This window comes from Zalophus californianus, chromosome 9, assembly GCF_009762305.2.
Source record: "Zalophus californianus isolate mZalCal1 chromosome 9, mZalCal1.pri.v2, whole genome shotgun sequence".
NCBI classification, from domain to species: Eukaryota; Metazoa; Chordata; class Mammalia; order Carnivora; family Otariidae; genus Zalophus; species Zalophus californianus.
Genome location: NC_045603.1, coordinates 80,711,388 through 80,727,191, shown reverse-complemented (window position 1 = coordinate 80,727,191; position 15,804 = coordinate 80,711,388). Strand labels below are relative to the sequence as shown.

The following is a 15,804-nucleotide window of genomic DNA, read 5'->3' as shown; positions in this document are numbered from 1 at the left end:
TCACATCAATCTGGGACCCCCTAAGGGCTAGTTTCATAGTAGAGCGTTGAACTAGAACTAACTTTTTCCCTGACTCCTCCCAATCCCCAGCAACTCTAAGGAAAACTGCCTATCTAATATTTCATAACCAATAACTAGCATTCATGCAGGTTTGCAGTCCTAATTTAGACCTACCTGGTTGATTCAAAAAAGACAATATTTTGTTGTAAAGTGGTTTTTGCATAGTAGCTCAAGGCAGTAGCAAGTGCAGATTCCTTCTGGGGGAATCTTTCTTCAACCCGGGCCTCAAAGAGTTCGAAAAATATAATTGCAAGAAATTTTAACTCACAGTCAAAATTATAAAACAGACAACTAAACAAAGCATCATGAATAGATAATAGAATTAGACATGGAGTGGGACACCTGGGTGGCTCAGTCGTTAAGCATCTGCCTTCGGCTTGGGTCTTGATCCCAGGGTCCTGGGATCGAGCCCTGCATCAGTCTCCCTGCTCAGCGGGAAGCCCACTTCTCCCTCTCCCTCTCCCTCTCCCCCTCCCCCTGCTTGTGTTCCCTCTCTCTCTGTTTCTCTGTCAAATAAATAGATAAAATCTTAAAAAAAAAAAAGAATTAGATACAGAGGGATCTCAAATATAGTTATCAGACAGAGAATGTAAAGTAACTTTGTTTTAAAGAAATGGGAATGTTAAAAATGTGAGTGAATAGCAAGTGAATATAAAAATGACAAAGGAGGTCTGAAAAAACTAAATAGAGCTTGAGAAATTAAATATATAATTGGATTTTAAAAATCAGCACACGGGCTTAATGGTAAATAAGACCTAGCCAAAGAAAGAATTCTTGAACTGGAGGACAGTTCTGAGCTTTCTGACTGTAAGAAACTCATTTATTGACGTGTGTATACAGGTGATACCTGTGTATAATTTAAGCCAAACTTTCAAGAAAGTGATTGTATCCTCCTAAGGGTAATGTTCTCTATTATTTTTCCTTTCTAATTTGCTCTTTTTCATTTAAAAACAAAAGTTGAATGCAACCCAGGAAATTTTATAAGCCACAGTGAGTCATGAGTACGGTTTTGAAGAAAACTGATTTTAATAAAGTTGAAGATACACATACCCCACAACCCAGCATATATCTACCAGTGTTCAGAGTACTTTATATGGCCCACCCCAGAAAACCTGGAAAAAAACAAAACATCAGTTGTAGAAAACATAACTATGGTGTGCTTTATACATACAGTGGATTACTGTAGGACTAAGGTGATAACTGAACATGATGAATCACCAGTAAATACAGCATGGGCACCACTCCATCAGAGTGCGTGCTGCCTGTAAACAGCCAGCCTTAGCCCATACCTGTGCATGGGAACTCTTTCTGCAGCTTTGAAAATGAATAGATCACCCATCTAAGCAGCAACACAATATCGAATAGAAAAAGCAAGGTGCAAAAGATTATATGTGGTATGATTCCATTTATATGAAGTTCAGAAATTTAGGCAAACTAAATAGTATATCATTTAGGTATAAATGATTATTTTTCCAAAGGCAAGAGTACACACGGAGTTTAGGGGAGTTTTAACCTCTTAAGTGGGGCATGAGGGAGTGGGTTAGGAAGAGTCAAAAGGAGCTTCAGAGATATTAGTAATTTTTTTTTCATAAAACTAGTTGTGAGTACAACTAGAATTCCCTTGGGATTATTTATCCTTTATATCTACTCAGCATTTAATAAAAGTAATTTAATAAAGCCAAGGCAGAGTCAACACAGGTAATAAATCTTTTATGCCAATCAGACCGTCCTTAGTCATTTTTAGTTCATGGACATTAACAAATTGGAATATTTCCGGAGGAAAATATCCAGGGTGATGATATAAACCTGATCATGAGCCTTTCATTTTTTAGATGTGAATTTTGAGCATGGGGCAGTTTTGGTTTCCCCAGGCCTGTTGGCTAGTATGTGTGGGAAGTGAACTCTGTTAAGTCTTAGGGCTGCACTTGTGTCACACCATGCAGAAATGAGTTCTAAAAAATTTCTACAATTGTGTAGTTTGCTAAAGGTTTTGTTTTTTTCCGTTAAATTCTGTAACTGTAGACCTTATGTGGCATGTCATAATATACCAAATAACAGCTCAGGAATGGGATATTTCATTGCTGGGTTCAGACAAGCCCTGTGCTTTCCTTAGCTCCTGAAAGCATCTTTAAATTTGGTAGTATCCATTGAAGGGAGACACATCCGGGTAGTTTTGTTTGGTGTCTTTTGGAGGAAAGGCAGACTCAGTCCTAGCATTGCTCTGTCTTTGGCTGTGCAAGGAGCCATTTTGTCTGACCAGGGCCTTAGTTGGACATAGACATGGAAGGCTGGGCAGATGGTAGCCTTTATCTAGGTAATGATCACTTGAGGTGAAGGTATAAATTAGCAATTACTGAGGATCTGCAGTGTGCCGGCTGTTGTTAGGCATTTTTTTTAAGACTATTTTTTTAGAAGGGAGGGAAATCGGAGGGGGAGACGAACCATGAGAGACTATGGACTTTGAGAAACAAACTGAGGGTTCTAGAGGGGAGGGAGTGGGAGGATGGGTTAGCCTGGTGATGGGTATTAAAGAGGGCACGTACTGAATGGAGCACTGGGTGTTATACACAAACAATGAATCATGGAACACTACATCAAAAACTAAAGATGTAATGTATGGTGATTAACATAACATAATAAAATAAAAAAAAGGCTTTATTTTTTTAGCGCAGTCTTAGGTTTGCAAAACTAAGAGGAAGTTACTAAGATTTTCCATATATCCCACATGTGCATAGCCTTCCCCATTATCAGCATTTTCCACCAGAGTTGTACATTTGTTACAATTAATGAACCTACACTGACATATCATTATCACACAAAGTCCATAGTTTACACTACCATTCGCTTTTGGTGTTGTACATTCTGTGTGTTTGGACAAATGTACAATGATATGTATCCCCCATTAGAGTATAGATTTGCACTGCCCTAAAAATTCTCTGTGTTCTGCCTATTCATTCCTCCCTGTCCCTCAACCCATGGCAACCACTTACTGTCTCCATAGTTTTGCCTTTTCTTGAATGAATGTCATATAGTTGGAATCATATAGTATGTAGCCTCTTCAGATTGGCTTCTCTTTCACTTAGTCATATGCATTCATCTTTCCTCCATGTCTTTTCATGGTTGATAGCTCATTTTTAGCTCTGAATAATACTCCATTGTCTGAGTGTACCACAGTTTATTTATTCACCTACAGAAGGACATCTTATTTGCTTCCAAGTTTTGAGAGTTATAAATAAAGTTACTGTAGACATCCATGTGCAGGTTTCTGTATGGACATAAGTTTTCAACTCCTTTGGATAAATATCAATGTGTACAATCACTGGATCCTGTGGAAGGAGTATGTTTACTACACACCAACTGTCTTCCAAAGTGACTGTATCATTTTGCATTCTCACCTGCAGTGAATGAGAGTTCCTATTCCATTTGGTGTTCTCAGTGTTCCAGATTTTGGGTATTCTGATAGGTGTGTAGTGGTATCTCTTTGTTTTAATTTGTATTTCCCTAATGATATATGATGTAGAGCATCTTTTCCTGTATTTCTTAGGCATTGTCATATAAAAATATTCTATTCCATTGGGAAGGCAGTGGTCTTATCTCCATCTCATGGATGTGAAACTCAAGGAGGAGTGACTAAAATCAGTATTTGAAGTAAAGAAGGCCATCCTGTCAGGAGAGCAAGCTGCAGAGTCCTGGCTAGAGGCAGTGTTATGGAGTGTTTAGGAGCATAGGCTCCAGTAGACAGAGCCGGATTCATATACAGAATCTGCCATTTGCTAGCAGGGTAAGCTGGGTTGTAAGTTATTTGCCTTATCAGGAAGTGAGGAAAATACTTATTTCGTGGGATTGTTACGAGAAGTAAATGAATTAATATGCATAAAGTACTTAAAACAGTGGCTTGGCACATAGAAAGTGGTATAAAATGAGGTGTTGAGAGAATTTTTTTCCCTGACTATAGGTCTAGCAAGCAATTCTCCTGGTCTCTGTGACCCAGTAGCAGAGCCTGCCCTCAGTGTTAAAGAGGTGAGGTCCAGTCTGGTTTCCCCAGCATCCCAAGTTGGGTTCTGCCCCACCCAGAGGTGGGAGTGGTCTTGATGATTTACATTCATCAGTTCATCTTCTCCCAGGATCCTTCATCTTCCAGAGGCATAGAGATGTTGATTATGATGCATTTATTAAAAGATACAGCAGGTGCACTTATTCCCAAGAGCTTTGCTATACAGATGAGGAATTGAGGCTCAAGGAGGTTATGAGTGTCCCAAATGCACGTCATAGCAGAGCTTGGATTAGGGTGTTTGCTGTACTACCTCCAGAACATGTGGAGGGCAAGACCACTTTTCTCCTTGGAGCCTTGACCTCATAGTGTGGATGACCTCACATTTCTTGGGTTGTCTGGATCATTGAGATTGTGGATTCTGAGTGTCTTTTGGGGCCTGTGATGTGTAGGCTGTTGCTAGCTTCCATATCATGTCAGCACTGCTTGCCTCTTCTGTTAGCACATCTACTAACTGCTCCTCTTAACCCAATTTCTCTCTGAGTCATGCAGGCATTAGCCTTCCAGTGGCTTCCTCTGTGTGTTTCCCTTACATCTGACCTATCATTTCCCTTAGTAATTGGCTTTTCACAACCCTGACCAAGTTCCTATTTATTTATTTCTCCCCCTCTTCTCTTCTGCCACTTCTGTTTGCTTTAATCATTTTCCCTTTTTTATACTGTTTTCTCCCTTATTTATCCTTACACACTGGCTCTTGTATGTTTCTGCCATTTTTTCCTGTATCTGGGGTCCAGAGTGGACTCTTGATTTTTGGAGTCATTGCTAGACAGTGAATGGTATGAACTGGAATGTGGTATGAGCTGACCAAAATCCATGATACATCAATGGCAACTATGTCATACAATCTTGCCTCCTAACTTCATTTTGATTAACCTGGACGCAAATTGAACATTACTAGCATAGCATTACAGTCAATATCATAAGGTCTAAGAGAAAAGACACCAAACCTGTGGAGACTGTAATTCCAGAAATGATCCAAGGACTTCCCTTCCTTAAGGCACTAAGGCAGGAAATGATAAGGTCTCAGAAATAAGTAAAGTATAATAATTACAAGTGCCTGGCTTAAATAGCATTTAAACATAAAGATACTCTTTTCTTTAGCTTAAGGTAGCCTTATTGCTTAATGCTCTTCTTCAAACTGAAATGAAGACATTTATTCAAGATTAACATACATTATGAAACAGTTCAATTTAGGAAATTAGATCATGGTTTAAAACATACTTGAGCATGCTGAAATGTTACATAGTAATTGTCAATTTCAATATCAGGGTATACTTTGCTCTCTGTTTTTTGCCTTTTTTAAAAATATATGTTAAAAATTTTCTGTCAACTCCTATTTTAAAAGGAGAATGAAAATCATTGTCACTTGAAACTAATTAGTGTTATTTTTAAAATGAATCCATCACATTTGAAAATACCCTTCTTTATGATAGGGTTTTAAAAAGTCAGTTCTGAGACCAATAGAAGAAAAATGGGAGAAAGTTTAAAACCTCCCCACAGACAACCTTCTGATCAGAACTGTGAGGTCTTTAAAAGCAATCTTGGGATTTTTCTTGTTGTCTGGGAGCAGTATTGAACAGATGATAAATTGACAGAAATAAAGCTGGATAATCAAATTTGATAAGCTAAGAAGAGGTTAACTAGAGAAATCTGTGGTATTTTAAAAAATTTCCAGGGTGATTGGGGAGTGGTGGCTAAAATCAATATTTGGTATTTCATTTGTGTTAATACAAAAAAAAAAAACCCACAAGTTTGTTTTTTTTTTTCATTTAAAAAGTAGTCCTCCTACCTCCCAACCAATCTGTCCTTGTAGGTGGAGAAGGAAAAGAGAAATTTGTATCAGCTGGCTGCCTGCATGCCACCTCAGGAAATAGCATGTTAAATTCCTGCTTTATCAAGCCCCTCCTGCTGGCCTTCCTCCCATCCTCATTTAGTGAGTGTGCCAGATTCTGTGTGAGGTGCTGGGACTATAAAGAAGAAATGAAACAGGATTCCATGGTACAGTGGGCGGGGGGGGGGTGTCTAACAAATAACACAAAACATTCTGGAAATCTCTAATCCTTTTAGTATGTTTAGAGAAACTACCTGCTGAAGGACTGGCCACAGCTTCACTGGTATCATTAACCTTTGTAGTTCATTTAAATCAAAGACCAGTTAACTTATTTGAATTTTTCCCTGGTCTTAGAAATAGCTCTTTCACGGGTATACCTATCCCACCTAAATTCTTCTGAAAAATCACTGTGCCCCCAAAAGAGCCTTGTACTTTCTAAGCGACAGTAAAGACAGTTTTGCAGAAGGAGCCCACTTCCTTTTCTGTTCTTCAGGTCTTTTTCCCTCCTAATACGTCCATCAGTTTGATGTTTTCTCTTAAACACTGGGCCATGTGTGCTGTCCTAATCACTGGACCACACCAAGAATCTGCTGTTTCTTTCTAAGTGCTTGCTTAATGTAACTGTTTAATATGTCCCAGTGTCACATTTGTCTGATGCGTGTTCTACAGGGAAACATAGCTTCTATTAACACAGTTCTGTTTGTTCTTTAACCTATATGCATTTAACTGTGTATTTTGGGGGGGGCCAGCTCAAATTGGAGTAATAGGTCTTCAGTAAAAACACCCTATATTATCTGATGGATGCTTACCAAACTCTGCAGTTGATCTGGAAACAATTTTGCTGTGTGGGTTAAGTGTTAGCTAGGGGAAGAAGACCCTATCCAAGCAACCCTTGGAGAGGTTGTCTAGAAAAGCTTATGAAGTGCATTTTTCAAACTTATCTAAGCAAAAATGATTGCTCGGCTATTTAAGAAATAATTGATCATATCCTTTGTCTTATCCTTCTTCTTTGTCACTCTTCTGATTTCCTGTGTGACATTTAATAACAAATCAGACTAACAAGGATGCATTTCAATTCTAACGGTTTATGGATCAGTTTATTAGGCCAGATGGGGAAGGTGCAGTAAAGAATGTGAACACTTCCTAGGATCAGCATGGGTTATGCTAACTTGGGATGGAAGTCTGGTAGAAAAAAGCAGGATCTTTCAAATCAAGTACTCCTGAGTTCACATCAGGGCTCCACCATTTACTAGCCCCATGTGATCCTGGAAGGGTACCATATCTTTCTGAGATTTTAGTATCTTCATCTGCAAAATGGGCCTGTCAGGATTTACCTTCACAGGATAGTGGATAGCTTCTAATTATGCATAGTGTTGCCTGGCACTAATTTTCCAAGTGTCTACTATAACTTCTTTAAAAGGCAGGAACTTCGTTCACATCAGGTCACCTAATCTTTCTGAGCCTCAGCTTTGTCGTTTGTGTAATGGGAATTTGAACATAATATGAAAAAGCTCAAAAAATTTGCAGTCATATGCAGGTATAATGACTTATTTCACAAAGGCCTCCTGACTATCCACAGGAATATCAACTCTACTGTAGCTTTTTTTCAGGTCTTGTTGGTGCTTCCAAAACATTCACTTGGTATTACTATTACTACATATTAGTTATGTCACACAAATATTGCAGAATTAATGGAAAGAAACCCATATCTTATTCACATTTATAATCCCTACTATATTTTAAATATATTAAGGGTTTGGTAAATGTTTATTATATAAATAATTATTTTTTGTTATTATCATTGCCCTCAGCTTTGCAAACTAATACAGCTAATAGCATCATAATGGATTTATTTCTACCTTTATTATTTCTGTAATCATTTTATTGTTTTAACATTTTATATGGAATATGTAAAACCTAAGATACCTTTCTTACTAACATTGCATATTTCTTTTAATACAACTGAATCATATTCACAAATGTAGGATGGCTGTGAGTTTTGGTGTCAAAGAAGAAAAAAAAACTTTGAATGTTCCTACCTTTTCTTTTATTAGAAAAACTAAAAATTCAGGAGATTTTCAAATTTGCATAATATTTATGATTTTAATTTATTTTGTGTATACAAAGAGATATCACTTATGAAAGTATGCTATTGCATTCTATTTATAGTTGAATATAGTTGAATATTTAGAGAGATTTTCTCTTTTTGATAAAAAGAGCTTTTTTAACTTTTGAGGCATCTTGAAGTCACAGAGGAAAGAATAGCTTCCTCCAAACCTTTAGACTTTTTCTTATATGACCTATAAGACTTGAATAACTGGAGCAATAAGCTCTTTTCTGAGTTCTACAGTAATAAAAATGCCACTGTTGTCCATTGATTATCCATCTATGGGCCTAGTTTAGAGGAAGGGGATATACCAAACAATCAGCAGTCACTAAGAGATACCTACAAGCAGATGAAGGTCTTGCATGCTTTATTTTATTTATTTAAAAAAAAGGGAAAGAAAGGAAAAAGGCAATATCTCTTGAAAACTGGAATTTATTTTGCTCTTTAGTTGTTCTTATTCTATTGTGGTTTTGGTCAGTGTATAGGAATTGCAGTAACCTGATACTGTGTTCATTTGCATCAATAACTTCTATTTGCATTCTTATAAACTAATTTAAATAAAGGCTGTGTATGTTACAATAGATATATATTCGTTATCTATTGCTGCATAACAAATTGCTCTGAACCTAGGGACTTAAAATAATAAATGTTTTGTTTGTTTATGTTGTTTTATCTCACCAAATTTTAGATCAGGAATCCAGGAGTGTCCTAGGTGGGTGGTTGTAGCTCAGAATCTTACATAAGATTGAAGTGCAGATGCCATCCCATGTTATAAGTAGTCTATGTGAAGACTTGACTGGGGCTGAAAGATTCACTTCCAAGATAGTTTGCTCACATGCCTGGCAAGTTTGAACTGGTTGTTGGCAGGAGGCCTGTTTCTTACCATGTGGACCTCTCCATAAGGCTGTTTTGACCATCCGTAATAACATGAGCAAAGGATCAGAGAGCAGGATAGAAGCTGCATTGTCTTTTACGACCTAGCCTGGAAGTCACACATCATTTCCATGATAATCCTGCTGGCTATACATGTTAACTCTGCTCATAGTGGGAGGAGAATACACAAGGGTGCGAAGACCAGGAGGCAAGGATCTTTGGGGGCTACCTTGGAGAAACTAGAATGTTTAATCTAATATTCACAAGTGTCCAGTGAATGTTCAGATAACTTAAAATTTAATTTTATCAAAAATAATATAATTACTGGAGTGTAGAGGTTTTCAGATTTTACATCTTTTATCCCAAATTGTACATGTTGACATACATCAATTATTGGTCCATTTCATTTGAATATAGATAGCAGTGCAAAATGTCTCTGCCCTCAAGGAAAGGCAAATATTTCATTATAATTATTCCAAGTATTACAACAGAGGTACATACTGAAGATGATGAGGTCAGGTGTTGAAGAACATGAGCTCTGAAGTCAGTTTGCTTGAGTTCAATTTCTGGCTCCCTTATTTATTAGCTCTATGACCTTGAACCACTTATTTAACCTTTCTATTCTTTAGTTTCCTTTTCTGATTATTCCCTTTTTATAGTTTCCCTTCCTCGGGGATTGTTGTGGGGTTGTGGGGATTTAAGAAACAGCACCAGAGAGTACTATTAGCCAGCCACTTGAGATTTTCTGGAATGATCAGTTTGGATGAGGGAAGGTTTCCAGGGAATGTGAGACATTTGAGGGAGACAATTGTCTCTTGGAGGGTAAGTTGGAGTTTGGTCAGCACAGAAAGTTGGTGGAACCCGGGCATGAGATGCCAGCATGAAGGAGAGCCAGAGGCAGAGGAGCTGAGCAGTGGGGTTGAGGCTGGGGCGTGTCATGTGGTAGCTTCAAGGGAATGACCAGAAGTAAGTTTAGACAGTGGCATGCAAGGATGTGAAGAGTCGCAGGTGGAGCCCCAGTACATTGTAAATTTTCTGAGATTATCTCAGTTTAAATCACAAATTTCTTACTGCCTCATGACTACTCTCACAATTGCTAGATCTTATGTCCATATTTGCAGTTAGGAAAATATTGTCACTACGTTATAGGCAAAACAAAAGAAGTTTGAACTTTTTTTGTGGAGGCTTTTAAAAACCGTAGAATGGTAGGATTTGCTCTTTTTGTGTGTGTGTGTGTGTGTGTGTGTGTGTGTGTGTGTGTGTGTGTGTGTATTTTAAGTGGTGTGGGCAATGGGTTGAATAGTTAGGATGGTTATAGATATCAGTAGGGAGAGGACTGAAGCCTCACAGGAGACTAGAGAGGTGCATACAAGTATACAAGAGCCTGAGACCCTTGCTTCTTGTCAGTTTTGGCATTTCCCACAGGCATCCCAAGCACGTTCCCAGGACACTGGCAAAACCAGGACACTTCCCATCCATTTCAAAGAACCGTGACTCATCCAGAATTTTGCAATTATAAAAATCTAAAAAGGAGAGATTTTAATGTTAGCATATATGTAAGTATCAGTTTGAATTATACATGAGGAAATAGGCACAATAATCTACTTGGCCTTTAAATTCCTGGCTCTAGAATTGATAACCTTATTTTATGGATAAAAGAAGATAATGATTATGTCAATTTTAGAAACTCCTCAGCTGCCCACTTCCCAGGTTCAAAAGATTGTTTTGATTCAATACATGCCCTCTTTATTGAATGGAGCACTGGGTGTTATACGCAAACGATGAATCATGGAGCACTACATCAAAAACTAATGATGTAATGTATGGTGATTAACATAACATAATAAAATTAAATTAAAAAAGAAAGATTTTTTCTTGAAAACAAAACTGAAAAGAAAGATGAGGCTTTAAAGAAGAAAAGACAGGTAAAAAATGAGATTTTTAATTTAGATAAATAAGAATCCCTTTGGCAGAGAGCTGGATTCCAGATGGCTTCTAGGCCCAAGGGTGGAAATTAGGATGCTTAGTCTATTTAGCCTTTCTCACGTGGTTTTTAATTCGTCTTCCAGTACTCTCTCCCAGCGGGGCTGACTCTTCATTGCTTTTTGGATGACATGCTCCATGGACAGGCTCTTTTACCAAGACACATGAGCCTCAAATATGTGTCTTTCTTTGGCTTCTTTAGGAGGTAGGTAGGTCTAGTTGAAGCCAGAAGGCTCTAACCCATCTGACATAAAATGATGAAACAGGAATTCCGTGATATCTAGTTCGCTTAAAGCTTATTTGTTTTCATGAGAATTTTAATGTGAGTGCTGCCCGCTTTTTCTTTGAAAACTTGGAAGCATGCACTAATGCACCTTTGCACTGCAGCCATAACACTATGTAAAAAATAATCCAGAAATGGGTAGTGTTTTTATACAACTATTAAGTTATATGAAATGTTAGTCTAATAACGAGACTGAGAGACAGTGTCTCCATTCAGGGATATAGTAGCCTTGCAGGGAGAGCCCAGCTATGGAAGGGGAAATTTTGGAGTAACTTACCCTGTCTTCAGTTGTGTTTGAAATTTATATATTTTCTGATAGTTTTCATCAGATTTGGGCTCTCTCTCTTTACACTATTTCTAATTTGATATTTCATATTATTTCATAACTAAGATTTTAAGGATTGTAACTTTTTTCATGATATTTTCTACTCATAATAAAAGTAGTTCAGTGTCTTGGTGTGCAAAAAAAATAGTTGATGGAAGATGGTCTTGTTACTAAAGTAAACCTTTCTATAAATAAATGCAGAAACATCTGGTAAGGGCATAGTCTGAATGTGGCAGACATCTGAATTGCATCAATTCCCGCCTTGTGGCCAAGATTTCTTTCTTAGGCTTTCTTTATAACTAATGGCAGAGTTTCACATTCTCACAGCATTAGGCAATAGAATGGTCAAAAGAACTGGTGCCAAGTTACCCTTTTTCTTGGGTTAGCTGGTGGTAATAATATATACTCACCAAGGAAAAGTGTGGCAGGTTTTTGTTTTTATTTTTGAAGACTGAAAACCTGAGATCTCTCCTTCAACGTCACTTCTAGGCCCTGGGTTTAGGCAGTTTTCCAAATGTCTGTTCAACTGCTTTCAAGAAATTATTGTGGTGTTGTAGGAAGCTTTGGTCAGGAGAATAAGGCAGCACACAGTCTTTCCTAGAACACCATGGGCCCATCAAATGACCTTTTTCAGAAACAACTGAGATTCTTTTTTCAATGGCAGAAAAATGCTAATTGAAACCAAACAGAAAACAGACTCACCCCACAAGTATTGTAGTTCAAATGAGTAAGGGGGAAGTCAGAAAGGGGATGAAAAATTCTTCTTGGGAAAACTTTTGAAGCTAAAGCTTATTTATTTGGTCTTTGATGATTATAAGTTAAGATGGGGTGGTTTAGCATTTTTAAGATAAAAATGAGCCAGGACTATAAGAACACTGTGTACCCTTTCAGGTGCCTGTGTACCTCTTCCTAGAATACCTGTCTGGTGCTCTACTGTTCCTCAAGACTACCTCGACACTCCTTCCACTTGGGGACTCCAGTGCCATAAGGTGAGTCGGCATATTTGTACTCCTTGCCTATATCCTAGAAGAGTATCATTTTTAAAACAATTTTTCAAAATTTTGGGAGGCTTTCAGAGGTTGTATTCACTGGTGAACTCTCAAGAATCATCATTTGTAAGCCCTATGTTTAGATAAGTATAAAGTTTAATTAGCAATAGTATCTTTTGCCAGTGTAGTATAAACCCTAGGTTCAAATTTGGGTTGACACTAATAGCATTATGAAACATGCTTTAGATTTCAAATTTGAAGTCTGAAGCAAATTTTTGCAAATTAGTATGTCACCACTCTTAGGTTTCCCAAGCATTATTGTACTCATGCTTTAAATTGAGAGCATCTTTTTTTATTGTTTGATTGATTGATTAAGTTTTTGTTTTAATTCCAGTTAGTTAGCATACAGTGTTGTATTAGTTTCTGGGGTACAATATAGTAATTCAACACTTTCATACATCACCCTGTGCTCTTCAAAACAAGTGCACTCCTTAATCCCCATCACCTATTCAACCCATCTCCACCCCTCTCGCCTCTGGTAACCATCAGTTTGTTCTCTATGATTAAGAGTCTGTTTCTTGTTTTGTGTCTCTCTCTCTAATTTTTTCCCTTTGCTTGTTTTGTTTCTTAAATTCCACGTATGAGTGAAATCAGATGGTATTTGTCTTTCTCTGACTTATTTCACTTAGCATTATACTCTCTAGGTCCATCCACGCCGTTGCAAATGGCAAGACTTCATTCTTTTTTATGGCTGAATAATATTCTATTTTAAATATATATATTTATTATGCACACCACACCTTTATCCATTCATCAATCGATGGATAGCAGCCTCTTTTAAAGCAGAAAAGTATTTCTAACAGTGAAGGTTAGAAGATCTCAGTAAGTCTGAAATAGCTTATAGTGTGAGCTTCCATCCCTTAAGTAGTGTAATTGGCTTCATTAAGTAAAGGGGGTCACAAAGTCTCTTGAGGTGGGAATATACAACTAAATTAATTTTCGCTTGCTTTTTGTACATTTGATGTGTATCCTCTCTTGAACATTAAAGTGACTCATTGGTCTCAGAAGGGAAAATAATTTGACCTTGTTTGTAGTATGTGAATCACTTGTGAATAAACTGTTCACATTTTACAGGTGAATAAACTCTTTAAGGGCACCAGCCAGCATGCTGTCTCAGAAATTCCTTAGTCCCTCATTTGCAAAAGTTATGTGCTTGCATTTTTGCCTCGATGATTTTCAAAGGTCTTACATAATTAATTCCCCCCTGAAATAAAAAAGTATGACCTTAGAGCTTTGTAGTAATTGCTAAACTATGTGGAGGGAAATGGATTCCTAAAACCACAAGTTGTTATCCTCACTCGTCCGTTTTCTTCCTGTAGACCCTGTTGTATTGCTTGTGGCATTAGCAAAATCCATGACTAGAAGGCCCCAAGTGTTGAAAGTAAAAGACAGTCTGATTCTAATCAAGCAATTTTGTTATATCCATGTAAGAGCTGAAAAATTCTAGTTAAGCCCTGTTATTTGTAATACAGTCTAAAGAAGAAAAGTATAAGGAACAAAATGTATTATGTAGTCCCACTTACTATAGTTCTCTCCATAATTGTGTCATCACTTAAATTTTAGATTTAGCTTTTATCACTGATAAAGCTATTCTGTAAATCTTTCTTTTCTTTACATTAATTATTTTCTATTTGGTAGGATTTATGTAAAAGTTATACCAAGAGGAACTGTGGTTCAGATTTAATGTTTAGAGATTGTGTACACTAGGGCTTGAATGTTTCAATTATTTTGTTTCTTTTAGAACACTGGTAGTTATCCCCACATAACAGGTAGGAGATGTGGGAGTTGCTTGGAGTTCACTGCCAAAGAGTTAATTTTTTACTGTTTCTTTTCAAATGTTTAGTATGCTAAAAATTAACAGCCTTTAATTCTTGACTTCAAGTGCATAGAGACTCCCTTAACATACTGCCTTGTTTTCCTTTTTTAAATGGAGTTTTGTCTGGATGTGGTAGAGCTATACATAAAACTGTTTTGCTCTTGGATCCAGTAATCCAGTTTACTCATTGAAAGAGGGTATGTGAGTTCCCTAAACCTTTTTGAATGAAGCATCTAATTTCAGTCATGTTAACTTTGATAGCAACAAAACCAGCTTTGAATTCTCGGTATTGGTACACTGTAAAGCTACCTTAAATTTTTTTTTTAATGGAGCAGCTTTAAATTTTTAATGTTTTACAATCAGAATATTTATTTCTACTAAATTACATTTTCTCCACAATGATGCAGTTTTTCCTGAGCCATTATTCTTTTAGGGAATGATAGAGAATAATTCACATTTTATTTATCACAAGGCATCTTTTCCTAGGTTTGTAAATTTGAGGCTGTGTGAGAACAAACTTTAAAACTATTTTATGTAAAAAAGATAGATTACATAAAACAAAATAAGATTTTGCAGATTATTTATTTACTTCTCTCTCTGTTCGGAATAGGACTGCATTCTTCTCCCATCCCCCTTTTCTGGTACCTTCCTATAAAAGGCATTAGAAGGAAAAGAATGATAAACAGGACTTAGCCCTATAATTTTCTTTCAAAACTGCCTTGTAAGTAATTACCCATAGTTTCTGTAATGAAGCTTATGATGATAGTATAGGGTGCTTCTGGTAGTGGGGAGTAGTTTCAAAATACTTTTTCTTTTTTTTTTAATTTTTATTTATTTTTATTTTTCACATTTTTTATTATGTTAATCTCCATATATTACATCATTAGTTTTTGATGTAGTGTTCCATGATTCATTGTTTGTGCATAACACCCAGTGCTCCATGCAGAATGTGCCCCCTTTAATACCCATCACCAGGCTAACCCATCCCCCCAACTTCAAAATACTTTATTTTAAGCTGTGTGTGTGTGTGTGTGTGTGTGTGTGTGTGTGTGTGTGTGTGTGTGTGTGTGTTTTCAGGTTAGGTTTTCTGCCCCATGTAGATTTAATGGAAAATACTTTTTATTTGCTTATACTTGGTTTTAATGGTTTAGATGGGGGCATTTCTAAATAAAACTTGTAAAGAGATGTTTATTGTTGTTACAGGTAACTCATGTACACAGATTTTAGGAGGCTGGAAATGATCTTTTGGCAGAAAAACTTGGTAGAAGAAGGGAGGACATTTTCTGTAATTTAAGTTGTCATAGTAACCTGCATCAAACCTATACTTGGAATCCAGGCCTGAAGAATTTCAGTGACAATAAACATTCCAGTTGCATTCATCTTTTTTTCTTCTCTGAGAAAGGAGCCATCAATTGTGATCTAATTA

General features: G+C 37.0%; 1 protein-coding gene across 5 annotated transcripts in view; it reads left to right on the top strand.

The window, feature by feature from the left end:
* RASSF8 (Ras association domain family member 8) overlaps window positions 1-15,804 on the top strand; it is a 125,212-nt gene that overhangs the window by 24,137 nt on the left and 85,271 nt on the right. Inside the window, exons 3-5 of one of the 5 annotated variants that reach the window (XM_027592038.2) lie at window positions 10,348-10,478; window positions 10,992-11,110; window positions 12,405-12,502. The exons of 1 other annotated variant lie outside the window; for it this stretch is intronic. The gene's annotated coding sequence lies outside the window, so the exon portion shown is untranslated. Of the gene's footprint in view, window positions 1-10,329; window positions 10,479-10,991; window positions 11,111-12,404; window positions 12,503-15,804 lie in introns of all 5 variants that reach the window. 3 more of the 5 variants (XM_027592037.2, XM_027592040.2, XM_027592041.2) reach the window with 3 other exon arrangements.